At 34.8% G+C, this 12,494-nt stretch overlaps 1 pseudogene; it reads right to left on the reverse strand.

Annotated features, from left to right (window-relative positions):
- Nucleotides 1-392: 392 nt before the first annotated feature.
- Nucleotides 393-489, reverse strand: LOC122102958 (annotated as a pseudogene).
- Between the last annotated feature and the right edge of the window lie 12,005 nt (nucleotides 490-12,494).

Raw genomic sequence — 12,494 nt, forward strand, 5'->3', positions numbered from 1 at the left:
AATATTTCTGGTGCTTGTCTGAAAAAGTATGTTTTAAAATATTCTATGTTTGCATAATGTTCATAATTTATTTTATTTTCTCCTAGATATACTTTGAATTCTACATTATTTTATAATATTTAGGTTCATTAATGTGTCCTTTCTGATTGCATTCCATATAGAAGCAGTTTGATTCCTTTTTTTCTAGGTCTTAATATTATTTTTCTTTGAGATAAAATGACAATGTTGTCTAATTTGAAAAGTTTTGTAAAGTTTATGCCATGTAAACGCCTTTCTGAGGTGAATATTTAATACACTGATGTCAAACTAAATTTAATTATATGAATTACGTGTATTGTTACAGTTGTAATTTTGTTTTAATAACTGTTTTTCATTTCTTGCATCTGAAGAATGAAACATATGAATACTTCTCAAATTTTCATGTTATCCTTGTGCAAGTGTCATGTTAATCTCTGCATTGTAATTTGAGTATTCGTGCTGCTGAAGCATGTAGTATCCTCTAAATTTAAATAGTTAATGACGCAATCTTTATACAAGCCTATATCTATGCGTGCCTACTTGTAACAAGGAAACCGTATTGTTCCTAACAATGCTATCGATCTTGGTTCCCTAAAATTCTGTGAACAGTAGAAAAAAATTATATTGATCAATCAATTGCTCACATTTGCAAATTTTTTTGTCAATGACTATCTTAAGTCTTTTTATTTGGAATTTGATCGTACTCTCAATTATTTATAGATAGGTCCAAAGGTGATGGCTTTTTCAAGTACTTATTTATCCAACTGTGTTAGCTATGTGGACCTAATGGATTCAAAGTAAGCGTTGCTTAAGAGCTACTTCTAAACTTCTTCAGCTGATATTTTCCCAAATGAGGTGTTACTGGCACAAATGTCTACCTGAGCCTTTACCCTTCTTCCATGTGGGAACAGACCAACCAGAATATCTTACCCTGACAGCATAGATTGTCTTACTAGAACAAAACTAATCTTGGTTACAAGGGATCATAGAGAGATGAACAGTTCAAACAGAACTGTTCAGACTAGAAGGTATTTTATCAAAATATAATTGTTTATTATACCTTCCATTTCAAAAGTAGCTAAAGCCAAGAAGGTGAAAAAATTGTTCATATGCATGATTACTTAATGTCCTGGCTTGTCTACCATCCAACCAGGCAGGAACTTACACTACTGCCTTTTTATCACCAAATATTTTCATAGTTGCAGGAGAAGTCCATATGTTTCTCCTCGTTATTAGGCATTAAATTGATACTGTTTTAATCACAGTGTTTCCTCTTGCCTCCATGCTGTAAATCTACAAATGGTAAAGCTTTAGGTCTAACTCTATCAAACACTAAGGTAGAGATAATGGAATAATACTTTAAAACAGAGTAGCCTTTGATACAGTAACTACAACAGAACAATGCAAACCTGTGCCTTTTAATTATATTATATATAATTATATATTTTATATTTATATGTGCTGATTTTATATTTCACACAGTAAAGCTTACTAGAATTAGTTGATAATTTGACAAATAAATTGATATTTATTTATTCCAATAAATAGAATTGGAATATAAATAATTAGGTTTAAAATATATATTAGAATATAAAAAGTATCAATGCAATGTCTTTAGTATAAACTTGTGATACATTCTAACTGTTCTTGGTCTTCTGAATCCACATGGTAAAAAAACAATGCTTTCCTCTAATCTATAATGCATTTTACTCTGCTGCTCTGTTTATTGTTTTAACTCTCTTGTCCCAAACTGTTTTTCTCCATATTTCAGAAGCATTCCTATCGATTATACCCAAATTTTGCTAAGATGTCTAAAAAAACATTATCCTTCTGCAGTCCCCATAGGTCCTAGGATCCCAGGTCCCAGTTACCTGCATCATCAGATAACAGGGGCAAGACTTCTCACCAACGCCCATGCAACATGTCAGCACATAGTAATTGAAGACCAATCTCAATTTCTCATTTCCTATATTTCAGGGCCCCAATTCCTTGAGATGCAGGAATTAGCAGTAAGCAATTGTGGAATGCAAGGCAACTTAAAATGAAGAATGAAATAACAAAATTTGAGAGAAAGTACTGTAATTAAAACATTCAACTTATAGATGACCAGCCCATATGAGTGAACAAGTTCACAAAGTGTCATAAGATTTTTTTTTAATACCCCTCCCCTATGATTAATGAAAGATTTTATTCCAACATAAGTGGGCCAAAAAATAGTTCCTTGAAGGATAGATCCATAATTGGTCTACCAAAGCCCGGAAAACTTGACTTAGAGGTCAAATGTAATTCAGAAAAATATTTGAAGCACTAAGGAGTGCTTCAAAACACTGGGACTTCAGTACAACATGGTTCTGTGGTATAAAAATGTCACTCTCAAACCAATGATAATCTACATTTAATCTTCTGAAAGTGTATTCCTTTTCAAATAAACTTTTTAAAATCACATTCGTCAAAATGACATTTTACAAGTTGATGATACTTAGTGACATTACAAGTTTTTTAAGTGTAGGGAGCAAGTTACAATAGAGTTGAATTATTTACACAGCACTAATGCCAAACACGTTCAACCATTCATTAAAGTGTAGAAATAGTACCACCCACAATTTGTGTTTTTCAGTAAGGGCCTTCCAGAAGTGTGTTAAATAGGTTAGCCTCCTAAATTTCAAACCCAAACGTGAGCTAATAAATTTCATCATTTAATAAGGTACACTTTAAAAAGTCACAAATAGTTGCCTTATCATATGTTATTTTATGTTTTCCCTCTATCTAACATAGTAAGAAATATGACTTTAAGTCTTGAATATGGGTATTCATCAGAGATATGACAAACATAATATCTGTCTTCTATTTTTATCATATTCCTCTTTTGGAATAAATTTTAATTTTCTTATTTTTCCAAAACTTATAGGCAGTAGAAAATATTATTCCATGTAAAATAGAAGAATCACACCATTGTACAAAGCCATTTATAAAAATTCGTAGTTAGGAATACATTCTAAGCCATTTTTTTAACTTTCTTTTTGACTAAAGATTAATCTTCCAAATGGATGAGAATAAAATCTTGTTTAGGTGATTCGCCTCTCCAGTCTCCAGCAAATTGTTGCTGCAGATGAATCAATTATGGAAATATAAGCTGACATCAGTTCAAGAATATGCAGGATTGAAAGTCCATGGAATGCATATAAACCATTCAAAGTATTAATAGACAGTTTAACACAATGACTATCAGGAAGTTGAAACCAGAGAGGAATTATAGTAAAGACATAGAATGAATGAAAAATGAACAAGGGGCAAGTACAGCTAGAATATTCAATGTACAAATATGCTAAAGGAAGTGGTAAATTGGAAATAAATCTTGGACAAAGGGTTGGTTGAGAATGATGGAAGGAGTGACTCCGATCTAGGAGCATTGGACAATTAGATGGATATATTTAATTGTAAAACAATTGCACAACCTTTTAAAATTCAGTTAAAAAACACAAGAAACAAAAACCAGAAAAATCACAACCAAACAGCAATCTCCAGAGAGTATGAATATGACCTCTCAAAATTTTAAGCCATTAATGAAGGGCAGTCTTGGGAAAAGCAAACAAAACTGTTCAAAGAGGGAAGTTTGGGATAGGGGAGAATTTTGAACAGAATTAAATAGATTGTCTAAGGTTATAAATCACCTACATCTGCTGCAAATAGTATCTGTCTTCTACGAGTTTTCTGTCTGAACTGTATAATCCAGTCCTGAGACACACTTGGTAGCTTATGAGGTTAGAGTGGAAGAAACAAGATCATGAACCCATTACTCCACTGGAGAAAAAACAATACTCTATATTTTCTCTAATATCTCTTCACTACTCTTTCTTCATACTTTTAAGTCAATTGATTTTGAATTATATTTTTCCTTCTTTCTTCTGGCAAAGTAATTCATTAAATATTATTTGCCATTTTCTTCTTTCATGCTGTTTAATTGGCCATTGATATTTAATGAGTCCATTAAATATCCCTCTTGCATTTGGTTGCCATGAAACAACATTTATGTTAATGAGGAGAAATCTAATGTAAAACTTTGTCTCCAGAATACAGCCCTAGAAGCTGTGATCACAAATATTCGGCTATTTTTTTTTCTTTTACCTTAAAAGACTTCTTGTGTCTAAAGTGCCCACAAAAATAAGTACTCCATCACTTGTTGGTTCAATCAGAATTGTCTAAGCTCAAAAATATATTTTCCTAACAAGATGCTGATAGGAGACAAAAAATACTGCACTTTTATCTTCTCTTTTAAGGTTCTGCTTAGATACCATATCAGGAACAGTGAAGTTATTCTAGGCAAAATTATTTCAATAGATTATTTTCTCTTGGTCTTGCATTTGTTCACCAAGATGTATGGAGGAGAATAGAGTTAAATGACCCATACCTTGGAAGACAGTGTCTGTTACAAAAGGACAATGCTTCTATGTCCTACTTCTATGTCCTCCTCTTAGCTCTTGCCAGAGTTCCAATTAATCACAGCTTCTTGGCTTCATGTCTAGTGAAGCTGAAGGACTATATGGGCTCCACCACTGCTAAATCTTCATTATTTCTCTTTTAAAACTCTTTAAGTTGCCTCATTTGGACGTGGAATTTATTTTCATGTCTTCATTCAATCAGTTCTGCATTGTAGTGAGCCAAATAGGCTCTGTAAACTCACTTTAGGGAGTAAAAATACTAACACAATTTATATCAAAAAGTTTTGACCTCCCTTCACTGCTGAATACAATATGCTTAGCTAAGTCTTCTAAGAAAACTTTTTTTATTAACTTTTCTATTTGCTCAATTCTTTTCTGAACTTTTTGGCATATGTAATAACAGAAGTCTTCACTATCTCATATTAATAAAGATATTACTTTTGTGAGCCACATAGAAATGTGAAATTATTGGTTTGAAGTATCCAATCAGATTTTTTTCTGTGTTTCACTGCTTCACATCCAAAAACATTGTAGAATGTGTTACAAACAAAAATGTGTAATCCCAACACCTTCTTTCATTATGAAGAGCACTTTCTCCCTAAATATTTTGACTCAAATTATCTTTTTCAGAGAATTACTCTTTAGTAATTAAAGGTAAATTCACAAATTTTGATGCCTTATTTTTTTAAGTACTTTGAATTTAAATTCCAATACAACCTTGTTTCAAACAGTGAAAATATATTTCCTGGGTAAGGAAAATTCCAAGGGACCCTACAGGATTTACAGGTTTGTTTGTTTAGTGTGAAAAAGAGCCATCTTCATCCACATTGCTCCCTCTCTACTAAGTCTCCTTGGATTTCTTTGCATGAAAACTATTCTTCCAGGCAATTTAAATTTTTGTAATAGGCTAAGTTGTTAAAATTTTGAACAATTAAAATTTACCTGTCATAACTTTAAAACCCTTGAAAATCCTTTATCAGAACCGCGAATTCACCAATCCTAATTCCACCATTACCATCAAAAAGTTAACATGCTATTTTCATGATATAGTATCCATGCAGCTATTATATTCCAGTGGCTTTGTTATGCGTATATATAACCATATTAGCTGATGCTAAGCAAAATTAATTCCAAGATATATAACCAGATTTTTTCATTTGTGGTTGTTGTTTTTGATGAACTATGTGATTTCTGTTTTCTTTGGGTTTTCCACTATCGTTTATCCTTCCAGTATATCATTTTGTATTGTATATACATTTACCTTAATTAGCGAAGGGAAGAGGAAAAGCATAATGGTGAGACAAAGGACAAAAGGCAAACCAATGCAATAGCAATACTCACAAGACAATATATTGGAAATGTGAGGGATGAAGGGGTGAAGGAAAACTGTGAGAAAATGAGAGAAGGTTAACAAATTTGAAAAGTTATGATTTAATACCTTACAATTACTATAACCCCACTGTACATCACTTTGATAATAAAATTGAAAAATAAGCTGCGTAAAATATAATTTCACTGTATTGGCACAGGAAATAATATTCTTTATGTAGTAATATTTTAAAAATCAATACTATTTGGCATCTAATTTGAATTAATTACCCCTTATTTATCAGAAGGTCATCAACTTGAATGTTATCCAACTAGACAATATTTTCACAATATACTTGCCAAATTTTTCAAAAAAGAATAAATTTAGTATTTTCTCATTTTAAAACAGAAAACTGTTTAATGCTATAGAAACCCATAACTTTTAAAAGTAAGTAAGTTGTTAAGAGGACAGAATATATGTGTTCTTCAAAATTCCTATGACTAATAACTACTCATTTTTAAATTCTCAACATTTCTGAGAGATTCCAAACAGTACCTGTTTGCATGTTATATAATTCTGCAATATATGTAGTTTCCAATGGGGTGTTACAGACTGAGAAGTCAACAGAAAAATACCCACATTCTGGTAGAGGATAAAACTATGAAGCATGTGTAATAATTAATTCTTCAAGAGTAAGCTATTGTTTATCAGAGTAAGCTATTATTTCTATGACCATCAATCCCAAGATTTATGCCATAAAGTCATCCTAGCCCAACAGTTTCCAACTTTTAAGGGGCACCTTAAAATTCCTTAATTCACATCATGAATACCTTATTTCTATTTTGAAAAAATACTACACCTCTGCTAATGTGACGCCCTCCTTGTTCTGAAAAGAACACCACAATACATTGAGCTGCATCATTTTTCCTCCACTAGTATTCCTGAGATCAGAACACTTGCAAATATTATTTATATTTATACTTTTTTAACTATCATAGATATTCAGGATGCTAAGATAAAAAAAGTATGGTTCAAAGCCCACCCAGGCAGCAAGGTTTCTTAGAATCTTATCTCCAAAAAAATTCTCCACAAAAGCAAGACTCATGTGGCACTGAGGTTGAAGTGGTAGGGCACGAGACTTGAGCATCAACAGGCTCAGAGACACTGTCCAGGCCAAGAGTTCAAGCTCTAGGATGAACCAATAAAACAAAAACAAAATTGAAAACAAACCCCAAACCTAGCATTTTTCTCCATGTATACAGAGGCACGTAAATAAGGAAATGACTTCCTGTGTTACATATAGGTAGAAGAAAGAAGATGTCACACAATTACTCTCTTCATACCATATTAAACCAAACCCTTAAAAAATTGGTTTTTCTAAATGTATAAATTAATGTCATCCATTTTTTGGCAACTCTGTCTAGATTATTCACGTTAACATAGTATACATGAACTGTGGGAATTATCTATTAACTATGTTCTAATTATAACTCTCTTGAAAGAATATCTAGACAAATAGAATGCCAGAATCATTTGTGAATTTTTCAATTAATCCCTCTACTTAAAAAGAATTTTGTAGTATACTATAGAATATGAAATTACAAACAAAACAAAAAAATATATTTTAAATCTAAATTCTAATTTAACAAGGTCTACAAAGTCCTACATTAGATGAACTTTGCTATTTCTCCAGGTTTAAGCTTTTGTAATACTTCAACATTAATTTGGAATCCAACAGAATGAGGCTTACTTACTTCTGCAAATTTTTGGATGGGAATCATGAGCTATTTTTCATCTAGGAATGTTCTGTAATGATGAGAGCATTTAAAACACAAGTGAGGATATATATGAGTTGCATTCAATAGGAAACTTGACTTCTCAAAACATAATGACAAAATTAGCCCAAACTTCCAACTGTGTATTCCTTTTTTGTTGTTTGATTTGTTTTACTGAGACAAAACTATTCTACCTGGTCCAGGGAAGGTATCATTATGTAATTCCACTCTCTAATCTCCTGTTTGAGTGCTAGAATTCCAAGCTTGTAGCACTTTGCCCTGCCATAGTTTGTTTATTTAATCTAGAAACAGACTAGCAATTCTGAACTTCTCCTATGATCTTATCCACTAGACTGAATGCTCAGACTGTTTATGTACTATTTTCAAAGATGTTTTAACATTTGACACAGGATATGAACATTTTCAGATGCACCTGCAGGGTTCCCTGATTCATTCTACCATGGATCCTATAATAATAATGATTACTTGACTCTCTTACTATCTCTGGTCCCTACCTATGTAATATTCTCAACTTCTGGGGGAAAGTTCACTTGAAGGCTTTCTAATATTTAAAATTATCATTTGATTCTAATCTTACACAGGACTTATTTTCTATTGTTTTCTAACTTTTCTACATATTCTGAGAGTTGTTTCATTTGTGTCTTTTTGTGTGCACCTATAAGTGCCTCTGTGTGTATGTGTATGTTCGTATGTATGTATGCAAAAACTTAAAGCTGTTATTCAGCAATGTTGCTTGTGACTGGTATTCCAGCTTTTGGCTGATTAATTATAGGTAGTGTCTCAAAGCCTATACTGTCCAAGCTGGATGCAAATTGAACTTCCCAGACTCCTTTACATTTTTAGGTTTTATTTTTCCAGGAGTATCAACTTTTAAACTTCAAACACTTTTGTGAGTGTAAAGTCTAACCTGTAGCCCAGATTTTTAACTCATATCCTGAGTGTACACTGTTAGAAATGTGATCATAAACCAAGTTGTTGTGAAATCTGAGGATTGGGGTTTAAAGCCAGCACGGGTAGGAAAGTCCTGGAGACTCTTTTCTCCAATAATTACTAGAAAATTGGAAGTGGCACTGTGGCTCAAGTGGAAGAGCCCTAGCCTTGAGCTGCGTTTCAGAGGGACAGCAACCTGTCCTATATTTCAAGTGCCACAAACAACAACAGCAACAACAAAAAGAATATAAGAAAAGGAAAGAAAAAGAAATGTGATCTTAGCCACCAGGTTCATTGCTAGTATAATTCCTGTTCTCTCAAGATGGATTCTTTTTTTCCAGTTATGTCTACTCTCCTATATCTGACTTGCATTGGAAACATAATCATTCTTCCATTCTCCTTTTTGCACATTTACGTGATTAGCAAGCGTGATTTAGTAAGGCAGTGGCCTCATGCTTCATGTTCCACTTAGGAGTAATGCTTTCTCTATATCACTCCCATAAATCTACATATTGGATTTGGCTTTATTTTTTCAATGTTTTCTTATTTGTTGAGTCTTCTATATTTTATTGAACACTTATACATAAACACAGAACTTCTTTTTCTCCTATAATTGCTATTGTTTCTCTTACTCTTAACTCATGTACACTTGGGAAATTAATGTACAGCACATAGACTCACAAAAATGATCTGAGAACCTTCTTCCCATTTAAAATTCACCTTAATTTACAGAGCACATAGGAAGATGGAACAAAATGTTCTCATGGATAATGTATTTATAAGCAATTTAAATTTCATTTCTCTTTACTAAGTTGTCTCTGAAACATCTGTTACCTCATGGCCAAAAGTATCCTTGTGCTATTTCAATGAAGCCAGAAAACATTCATTTTTTTCTGGAGCAGCACCATAGATTGTTACTGGAAGTAAGTGGAAGTAACTGTTACTGGATGTGGAAACTGATCCTAGGAGAGGAATTGAACATAGAGAAATGACAAAGTTCAAGTTAACTATTGCTTTCCTTTTTACTGTATAAGAAAAGGATCTTAGGCTGGAAGGAAACTCTGTCCCTGACTTTTGTGAGTGTGTCCTTTACTCATATAAAACTTGTCTGTGAACTTCTGGTTGAGAGTATTACAAAAGGAAACAATATGTCATTTGAAGGCCAGTATAGAACAAAAGGAAATCACTTTATTTTAAAAATGTTCTACTGCAAAGAAGCAAAGATATGGAGGTTTTAAAGTGTCTTATGGATGGATGTTTCACTCCTGAGATGATTCTCTTGTTGCAGGAATCAGTTATCAATTCCTTTAGTCAAGTCCTGAGTTTTCCATAGCAATAAGGATTCCAAAAAAGCAGGATCCAGTGAGTACGATCAGCAAAAGCAGCCTATTTTCGGACCACCACTATTTTAAGGAGAGTCCCAAAGAAATACCCAGGGTTTGTTTTGTTTCCTTGTTTATTTAGTTTGTGCTGGTGCTGGGGCTTGAACTTAGAGACTGGACCCTGTCCCTGAACAGTTGTCTTTCTTTCCCACCTGGCCCAAAGCTAGTACTCCGCTGCTTGAGCCAAACCTCCACTTCTGGCTTTTTTGGTGTTTAATTACAGATAAGGGTTGACAGACCCTCTTGCCTGGGTTGGCTTTGAACTAAGACAGTAAGAAAGCTAAGTGACATCAACTGTATGTACTTCTCTTTTGAACCAAGAAATATTAGATGAAGTTTATTATAAAGTTACTATTTGACAATTTTTAAAGAAGAGAATATGTTTAGCAAAGAAGCCATAACAAATAACTCAGCAAAAGTAGGTGCACTACTAAATCATTTGGGAAGATTACTATTGACTTCATCATTCTTTTGAGGGAAACTTAAAGCCATATTTGTAATTTTTTGTTGGTTGTGATTATTGAATATTGATCCTGGGCATTGTCTCTCAGCTCTTCAGCACAAATTGAGCACTCTACCATTTAGCTACAGCACCACTTCCGAGTTTCTGGAGTTAATTGAAGGTAAGTGTTTCATGGACTTTCCTGACCAGGCTGGCTTTGAACCACAATCCTCTGGTCTCAACCTCCTGAGTAGCTAGGATTACAGGCATGAGCCACCAACACCCAGCTCATATTTGCATTTATGTGCACTTAATGTCACTATGTAGACAAAGAATGGAAATCTGAACCAAATAATGTGACATTGAAGCTTGTAAGAATGATTGAGTTAGCAATAAATATGTCCTCCTTTCCCATTTTGTTACATTAATGACCCATGAGCTATGGGACTCTTACATTAGCATCCTCTTTCATCTTTGTAGGTGTATTTAGTATCAGAAAATGTTCACAGAGAAATATAGAAAGACAGATCTTTAGAAAGCAAAGGAGATCAGGTATGAAAGAACAGCATAGAAGGAGATACATTTATCACACAGAGATTAAGAACTAGCCTAGGAGATTTTGAATGTTAAAGGCAATGAGGAATAAGCCTAGTTGATAACTAGTTCTTCAATATCCAAAGATGGTTTCCTAGAACGGTTTCTGCTATACCTTAGTTACTATCATTTTTTCTTTCCATCTGGAGTTATTCCTTCTCTTCTGTCACAACTATTAATTAGCCTCTGCCCTTTTGGTGCGATGGCTTGCCAAAAGAGTTTCCAAATCTCACTTAGACTGTTGTTGTTGTTGCTGTTGTTGTTTTGGCAGTCCTGGAGCTAAAACTCAGCGCTTGGGAATTATTCCTCAGCTTTTTTTTTTCCTCAAGGCTAACCATCCACCATTTGAGGCACAGGACCACTTCCAGTGTTTCCTTTTCAATTTATGTGGTACTGAGGAATTGAACCCAGGGTTTCATGCATGCTAGGCAATCACCATACCATGAAGCCACATTCCCAGAACCCTAAATGACTTTCTTAAGATGGCATTACATTTTCATTCTGTAACTATGTATCATAATTTTAACCAGAAATTTTTGCTGGAAAAGAGCATTGAACACAGTACTGAGTCCAGTAAGGCTAGCTGGACAATGGATTACTGTCACAGTGTAGCCAGGGCACAGAGGGAATTACCTCATGGAGCTGGTACAACAGAGTGAGCAAGACAGAGTCTGACCCACAGTCTACCTCCAGAATGAGAGGGCCACCTTGGTTCCAACCTTATGGGGATGCTGGGCCACCTCCTCCAGCACCCATTGAATCAGTTCCTGAGAGAGAAAGAGAAAGAAAGAAGGTCAGAATTATACTTAAGCCAGGTGCCGGTGGCTCAGGCCTATAATCCTAAGTACAATGGAGGCTGAGATATGAAGATCGTGGTTTATAGCCAGCCCGGCAGGAACACCTGTGAAACTCTTATCTCCAAAAACCACCAGAAAACTGGAAGTGGTGCTGTGACGCAAGTGGTAGCGTGCTTTGAGCTGAGGAGCTCGGGGTGCTGCCCCAGGCCCAAAGTTCAAGCCCCATGTCTGAAAAGAAGTGGACTTCCCACCACAAGAAATGGACTGAATAGCACCCATTTTCCTAAGGAGCATGGCAGAGAAGTCAGGCCGAGCTTCCTGTCAGCTAGGAGTCATTAGTAGGTCACCTGGCTTCTCTGTGCCTCAGTTTCCCCAGCTTCAAAAGTGAAGAAAATGAAGGATCCCGTTACTCATGGGGATAGGGTAATAAAGAAAGAGAGCCATGTTTTGTTTCATAATCCTATACCTGTTTCACCATTAATAACACACACCATCTGAGATCTTTCTGGGAATCTTCCTATCATATGGTCACAGAATTGCCAAGAACAGGATCAGATGGCCCCTCCCTCTGTGCCTGTCCCTGCTCCAGAGATCCCTCTGTATTAATCCCTTGTTTCCTCAACTGTACCATGAGGAGATTGAAGTCCAATGGTTGAGGCCCAACCCAGAGCTTCACGTCTGGTCAAGAATAGGCTGCCGTGGACTGTTTGGGACAATCCATCTAAACTAATGACTGAGCGTGGTGCTACCTGTCTACCATCCCAACTACAGAAGACGGGCCTGGTGG

This window comes from Dipodomys spectabilis, unplaced genomic scaffold, assembly GCF_019054845.1.
Source record: "Dipodomys spectabilis isolate Male_0828 unplaced genomic scaffold, ASM1905484v1 ptg001104l, whole genome shotgun sequence".
NCBI classification, from domain to species: domain Eukaryota; kingdom Metazoa; phylum Chordata; class Mammalia; order Rodentia; family Heteromyidae; genus Dipodomys; species Dipodomys spectabilis.